Source organism: Rhea americana, unplaced genomic scaffold, assembly GCF_003343005.1.
Source record: "Rhea americana isolate MKP2758 unplaced genomic scaffold, rheAme1 scaffold_374, whole genome shotgun sequence".
Classification (NCBI taxonomy): domain Eukaryota; kingdom Metazoa; phylum Chordata; class Aves; order Rheiformes; family Rheidae; genus Rhea; species Rhea americana.
In genome coordinates, this window is record NW_028186506.1 from 523,617 (window position 1) to 530,510 (window position 6,894).

At 71.4% G+C, this 6,894-nt stretch overlaps 1 protein-coding gene across 4 annotated transcripts in view; it reads right to left on the reverse strand.

The window, feature by feature from the left end:
- SP2 (Sp2 transcription factor) overlaps positions 1 to 69 on the reverse strand; it is a 14,279-nt gene extending 14,210 nt beyond the window's left edge. For all 4 annotated transcript variants that reach the window (XM_085313040.1, XM_085313042.1, XM_085313041.1 and 1 more), the window contains exon 1: positions 7 to 69. The gene's annotated coding sequence lies outside the window, so the exon portion shown is untranslated. The remainder of the gene's footprint in view (positions 1 to 6) is intronic.
- Positions 70 to 6,894: the final 6,825 nt, after the last annotated feature.

Here is a 6,894-nt window from a genome sequence, read left to right on the forward strand (position 1 = left end):
ACGGACCGGCCGGAGCGGCGGCGGCTCCGACCCCCCTCACGGCGCCATCTTCCTCCTCCTAGGCCGCTCGGGCACCGCCCTGAATGACCCGCCCCCCCCACCGCCTCGCGGCCAATCCCCACCCGGCTTACCGGCACCCTAGCCAACCGGCGGGCGGATGCTCAACCGCCGGCCAATCCGCTGTGGTTGGTGTTTTTGATGGACAGCGCCGCTGAGCAATGGGGCCCGGTGATGGAGTGGCAATTCTGCCAATGGTTGCGGGCCGCCGGGATGACGGACGGAAATCGGAGACCCAATGGGGGGACGAATCTCTGATTGACAGCGCGCTTGGCTAATGAGAGCAAGCTCAGACTGTCGCCCGTCGCTGATTGATTGACAAGCGTTCGGGAAGGGAGGAGGAGGTGCGCACTTCCTTGTGGGCGGGAGAAATACAGGATAAGCCTTGTGATTGGCAGAACTGAAGGTCTGATTGACAGGGAGGTTGACCAAGGCGAACAGCGAGGCGGCCCCGCTCCAGCTGTGATTGGCGGAGCGGCGGGGGAGGGGGCGGTTCTGGAACGTTGGGAGCCTGATGACGCCACGGGGTCCCCGCGCGGGGAGTCCCCGGGATCCCCCCGCGAGCGGCGCTCGGCGCGTCCCGCGTGGGCGCCCCCGGCCCGCGCGGCTGTAACGCACCCCACGGCGCGGGGCCGCCCGCGGCCTCCGGGCCCTCGAGGGAGGCGGGCCCCGCGGGCCCCACCGCGCCGCGGCCCCCCGCGTGGGTCGTGTCCCTGCTCCCGCGCGTGGAGGAAGCCCCGGGTCCAAAGCGATGGGGCCGGGGGCCGCGGCCGTTGGCCCCCACCCGGTCCAGAGAGGCTCTGACGGGGATAAAACGGTGTTTCTGAGGGCAGAGCCGCGCCAGGTGCCCACCCGCGGGGCCCCCCTCCGCAGCCCCCACGCAGGCAGCCGCCGGCAGGGCGGCGCCCGGGCCCGCGGAGGGGGCGGCGCTGCCGCCCCCGGTGCCGCGCTGCTCCCGACACGGCCCCGCGTCCCGCCGCGCGGCCCCGGCGTCTCTCATTACCGGCTCACGCCGCGCCGGGCGAGTGTGGCGGCTAATTGCCGGGCATTATCCGGCCACGGAGGTGAATCGTCCCGCGGATGCGGCCGGCCGAGCTGCGGGAACGCCGCGGGGCCTGGCAGGCCCCTCCGGACCCGCGGGCCGGGGGCGAGCGCGCGGCCCCGCAGTGTGGTCGCCCCTTGCCCGCGGTGCGGCGAGGGGCAAAGCCGGCGGGGAGGAGCGCGGGGACGGAGACCCAGGCCCCCCGCAGGGGTCGAGGCCCCTGGTCTCCTTGAAGGGTTTGGGGTGCCTGGAAGGGGTTGGGGTCTCCAGGCTCCCCGCAGGGGTCGGTGCCCCCCCCCGAGCACGGCCCACGTGCGCCCACCCAGCCATCCCGGCACTGCCAGCCCCGACCCCTCCTGCCCCCRAGCCCCCGGGGGGAGGGAGTCAGCCTGGGGGGGGGATCCCTTGGCGACTCCTGCACCCTGACCACCCCCCCCCCTTTCCCCGTACCAGGCCTGCCAGGGCCCCGGGGTGCCCAGCTGGCTCCAGCCCCCACGGGACCAGCACCTCCCACTGGAGCCAAATAATTGCTCGGTGCTTTGTTGCGCGGTGTCTATGGCCCCGGGGCCTCCATTTGTGGGAACTTGCTGTGGCGAGTGCCTCCCTTTTAATTACCTCCCCTCCTCATGCTCGCTGCTTACTCACCGCCTGGCACCGGCGCGCCTCCGACCCCCTCCTCGGCCCCGGCGCCCCCCGAGGCGCCCCGGGGGTCCCGGCTGCGCACGGCGGCGGGGAGGAGGGGGCGCCCAGAGGGATGCTGAGCTCTGCCAGACCCCGGGGACCTCGCCGGGGCTCCGGCGGGATGGGCGAAGGCGGGTGCTCGGGTGCAGCAGGTGGAAAGGGAGGGCCGGGTGCTGCCCCAGCGTGACGGGTCCTGGTGCACCGCGGAGGGGACCCAGACATCCTGGGGGGGGGGGCTCGTTTGCAGTGGGGCGACGCCGCAGCCGTCGGTGCACAGCGGCAGGGGGGGGCTCCCACATCCCGGGGGCCGTGGGGCTGGGCTCCCCCAGTGATTCCTCGCACAGCGGGGAGGCGGGGAGGGAGCAGAGCGGGGCGGCCACGTGGGGGGCTCCCAGCAGTGCCGGCCACGGAGGCAGCAGCGCCCTGGGGCTCGCCCGCGCTGCCTCGGCTCCACTCCCGGCTCTCCCACCCGGGCTGCCGGGGCGAGTCCCAGCCTGCCTTCCCCTGCCTCAGTTTCCCCAGGCGGGGAGTGACGCCGGATACGAGCCTGGTGCTGCGGCGGTGCGGACGCACTGGCAGACACGAGCTCCAGCCCTAGGGAGGGGCCGGGACCCCCAGCCAGAGGGGGAGGCTGCGGACGGTGCCCGGACCACCCCGCGGGCCGAGGGGCCGGGGGACCCACGCCGGCCATGGGGAGCCCGGGTCCCTCACTGCTCTCCAGAGCAGGGAGGAGGCTGTGGGGTGCAGGGGTGAGCGTGTCCGTCTGCAGCCGCCCGGCTGCTCTGATGTTTCTCCTCCCCTCCCTGCCRTGCATTTTATTGCAAAATAGCAAATTCTCCTATTTTTCACCAGCAGAGGGAGGAGGCTCCCTGGGGAAAGGGGGCTTCGCAAGCTGGGGGCCAGCATCAGACATGGGGACACCCAGGGGCACCCGCAGCCCTTCTTCACCCCCCGATGTCGCCCCCGCCACCGCCGGCTTGGCCTCTCGTCCCAGGGCCCTGGCCCCCCCGGTGCCCAGCTTTGCCGCGGGCACAAGGCTGAGATGGCACCGTGGGGACGTGGGGACATGGGTCTGTGCAGCGAGGCTGGGACAGGGGGACACAGGGACAGGGGGACATGGGTCCGTGCGGCGAGGCCGCGAAGGGGACGCAGGGATGGGGGTGCGGGGGGACCTGGGTCTGTGCAATAAGGCTCAGACGGGGGCGCAGGGACCCAGGCCTGTGCGGCAGGGCTGGGTCAGGGACGTGGGGACGCAGGGACGCGGGTCTGCCTGGCGAGGCTGGCGTGCGGACACGAGGACGCGTGTCTGTGCAGTACCGCAGGCGACACGGCCGCCTGCAAAACCGGGCCGTGCCGGGAGCCCTGCGCCGCTCCGGCACCGGGACACCGGAGCGGGGGCCCCCCGGCACCCGGGGGCACCTCGGCGCCCGGGGCCGCAGCGCCGGCTCCCGCAGCGTGGCCGGGCGAGCGCTGCCCGGGCGATAAGGTGCAGGAAGCGCGCCGGAGCTCGCGCTCGGTGGAGGCAATTACAGCAGCTCCCGAAGCCGCCAGCCGATCTCGGCGCGCGACCAGAATCATTACCCCATTCTTAATGATTTCTTCGAAGAATTAGAAAGTGGTTTGCAGAGCCTCTCGCAGGGCTGCGAGCTGGCGAAGGTGCAATTTGGCGAGTGGGGAACGGGGCCCYGGTGCCGTCACCGCTGCCCCGGGGGCCCTGACGTCACCCTTGGCTCCGGCGGCTCCGGCAGCTCCCGCTTCCTTTGATCCCGGCCGGGAACMAAACCTGTTCCTGCGCTTGGCTGCGCCTCCCCCCGCACCCCGGCACCCATGCCGCAGCCGGCCCCGCCGGGTGCACGGAGCCCCCCGCTCCCAGCTGGGGCTCCTCTCCCCAGCGCCCAAAACCGCAGCACCCAGAAGGGTCCCGGGTTTTGGCGTCGTGGGGGAAAAGCCCCCGGTCCCGGCATTGCTGGCCGGTGCCGGGCAGCCGCTGCGGGGACTGGCAGCCTGGCCAGCCGGGGACAGGTAGGCAGGGAGATTACACCAGGTTAATTAAAAGCCGGGCTTGAATTATTCGGAGCTGTCAGCTCCGTCGGAAAAGGGCAGGGGAGGCCGTCGCCGCGGCAGAGGTCGAGTCCCGACAGCAGCGGCTGCCGCCGGTGAGAAAYGCTGCCCGGGGGCACGCCGTGAACTGGCAGCGACCGCGGGCGGGCGAGGGCCCTCGCGATAATCCYGGCAGATATCTCTGCCAGGCGGGCTGCGCCGCGTGCGTGCACACACGTGCTCACGCACACGCGCGTGCGCCCAGGGCCGAGCCGGCCCCGCTCCCCTCGCACACACCAATTTGTTTTATGACAGCGGAGGAAATTGCCCTTTGCTGGCCAGAGCCAGGAGCCGTCTGAAGTGCTCTGCCCTCGGGCCAGGAGGGGCCTCTGCCCTCCTCCTCCATCCCTCCGTCCCTCCGTCCCTCCCTCCATCCCTCCATCCCTCCATCCCTCCCTCCATGCTCCCACCCCTAGTTACCGCCGGGACAGACCCGGCTGGGGGGCAGGCTGGCAGCACAGGGGCAGCAGGGTCCCAGGGCAGTGGGGTCCCCAGCCCCACATGCCGTGGGGCCTCACAGCCATGGCCCACACCCCATGCTGGCCCCGTTCGCCCCAGCCCCGGTGGGGACGCCCCCGGGCCAGCCCTGCACGGGGGTCCCAGCGCCCCGTCTCGCAGCACCGTGCAGCCGGAGCCCRTCCGGCCGCTGAAGCACGCGGGAGGGATTCGAGGCATCTGCTTCTCACCTTGTAATTCATGCAAATGGGCTCTGTAATTAGCCGTAATTTCAAGGCACGGCCCGGGGTTTCAGATGCTCCGCGGCGAGGAGGTGCCCCCCGCAATCCGCCCGCCTGTGCACAATTTGCTCTGCACGGCTGGTCCCAGAAAGGCCCCCGCACCGCTGAGCCCCCCAACCCCCTGCTGCACGCACCCGCGCAGCCCCCACTGGTGTTCCCAGTTCATCCTGAGCCGTTCTCAACGCCTGGCACGGACACCCCCGCCGCCCCGGAGGACAAGATGGGCTCGGACGCCTGGGCCCTTTCCCCAGCCCTGGCTCCTCACGTCCATCCAGGCAGGTCCTGCCGCCCCCACCGCTGCCTCCCAGGACCCGGCACMGAGGCAGCCGACAGCTTCCCCCTTCCCGCAGGATCGCAGGGACACAGCTGTCCTGGGCACTTCCCAGGCCTGTGGGATCAGGCAGCRCTTGGCAAGCCCCCAGGCTTCCTCCCCCAGCTCCTCCTCCTCCTCCCCAAACACCTGTGAACCCCCAGGCTGAGGACCCACCTCTCCCCCTGCAGCACCAGTCCCCGAAGCACTGGGGAGACTGGGATGAACCCCAGAGCCAGCAGCCACAGGAATTTGTGGGGCCAGGAAAGCCAGGCTGCAYGTCCCAGTCGTGTGCATGACGTGCAGCAAAAGGCTCTTCCCTCCTAGAGCAGCCGAGGCGGGAGACGGGGACCGGAGCGAGGTGGGAAGCGGGAAGCATCCAGACYGGCATCTCCTGCCACAGGGACCAGGCTCCCCGGGCGGCCGGTGCCCGGAGCTGTACATGCAAAGCACCCAAACTGCTCCCTGCCCCGGAGAGTTCCTCACGGCCCAGATAAGCAGGCTGGAGAGGCAGGCAGGGAGCTGTGAGTCACGGCGGCCAGCCCCARAAGGGCCCAGGCGTCCGAGGGCCGGAGCGTCCCTGCTCCCCTCCGGCAGTGGGAATCCTCCCCTCTGGCAGCCAGCGGCTCCCTGCCCGGGTCCTGCTCACTTTTGCAGCGGCGTAAGAAGGCCCCAGACCCTTATGGGCAGCTCGTCCGTGTGTCTGCGCAGCCTCCGTGCATCCACACTGCGCCCGGGTGCCCCTGTCCCTGAGCCCAGAGGCGGCTGCACCTCGTGCCCGCGCGCTCCAGTGGATCCACGCGATGATGAAAACCCGCAGTTTCCCCCTGGGTGAAGGAGCTCCTGGTACCGGTGCTGGTGCTGGGCACACACTGGGGCCCCCACGAGGCTGGGCTCCCGCGCGCGGGGACCTGGTGCTCAGCACCACCGTCTGGGGTCCTGCTGCTGGCCAAGGCACCCTGGGCTTCCCGGCAGGAAGGGAGAACCTGGGCTTCGGAGCGGGATGAGCTTTCTCCAGGGCCGTGACGTTCCCCACAGGGCTGCAACTTCTGAGCGCAAAGTGGTGTCCGGGGAAAGCCAGCCCTGCGCCGGCCCAGGAATTTCGGCTGCGGGAATGGGGACACGTTTCCCAAGTGGCAAAATGGGTTGTTTGGCTGCAGCGTTCCCACACGGGCASTTCTCCCCTCCTGGCCAAGCGGGCAAAGCTCCCTGGACGCAGGCGGAAAGAGCTGGGAGGGTCAGAGGCCGAAGCCAAGCGGAGACCTCCGAGCTGCTTTAGGGCTGCCCCAAAGACCYGGGTCACCGTGGGATCCCCCACCAGCATCCCACTCCCTCCYGCCCYGTTTCCAGCCCTGACCCCCGAGCTYGCGYGCCCATGGCTTGTCCCGTGTCACGAGGACGCTGGGGGGCCGGCAGGCGCTGAGCCCCCCGGGGCGGGCGTGCGGCGGTCCCAGCCGGGGGACAGCGTGGCGGGGCCGGGGTCCCCCTGCCCGGGGGCTCGGCGGGGCGGCCGGGCGCAGGCGGGCGGAAGGCGGAGGGCGGCCACGGGCGCAGGAGCGAGGCGGATGCTTCTTTCTTCTTTAATTACCCGCTGTTTGCGGTGTCTGCTGCGAGCTTCCCGTCCCCTCCCTCGGCTTTCAAGCGCCGGATCCCGAGACAGGGACGAGACTGCTGTCAAGCGGCTCTGCCTCCAAGGGTTAAAATCACCTGGGCCAGGTGGGGGTGGAGCTGGGAAGGGGGAGAGGGAGGGAAGAGCCCGGAGCGCGGCTGGGACCCAGCCATTCCTGCTCGCCCGGCCCTGTGGGTGCCCCGTCGCTGGGGAGCCGGGTCCCGCGGGGTCCCTGCGGAGGCAGCGCCGCCCGCCACGTCGATGAGGACGGAGCCGCGGGGAGCCGGCCGCCGCTAGACCCGTAGGTACCCCGCGGCGCTCCCCTCCGACGGGCGGCACCGGCACCGGCCCCGGCACC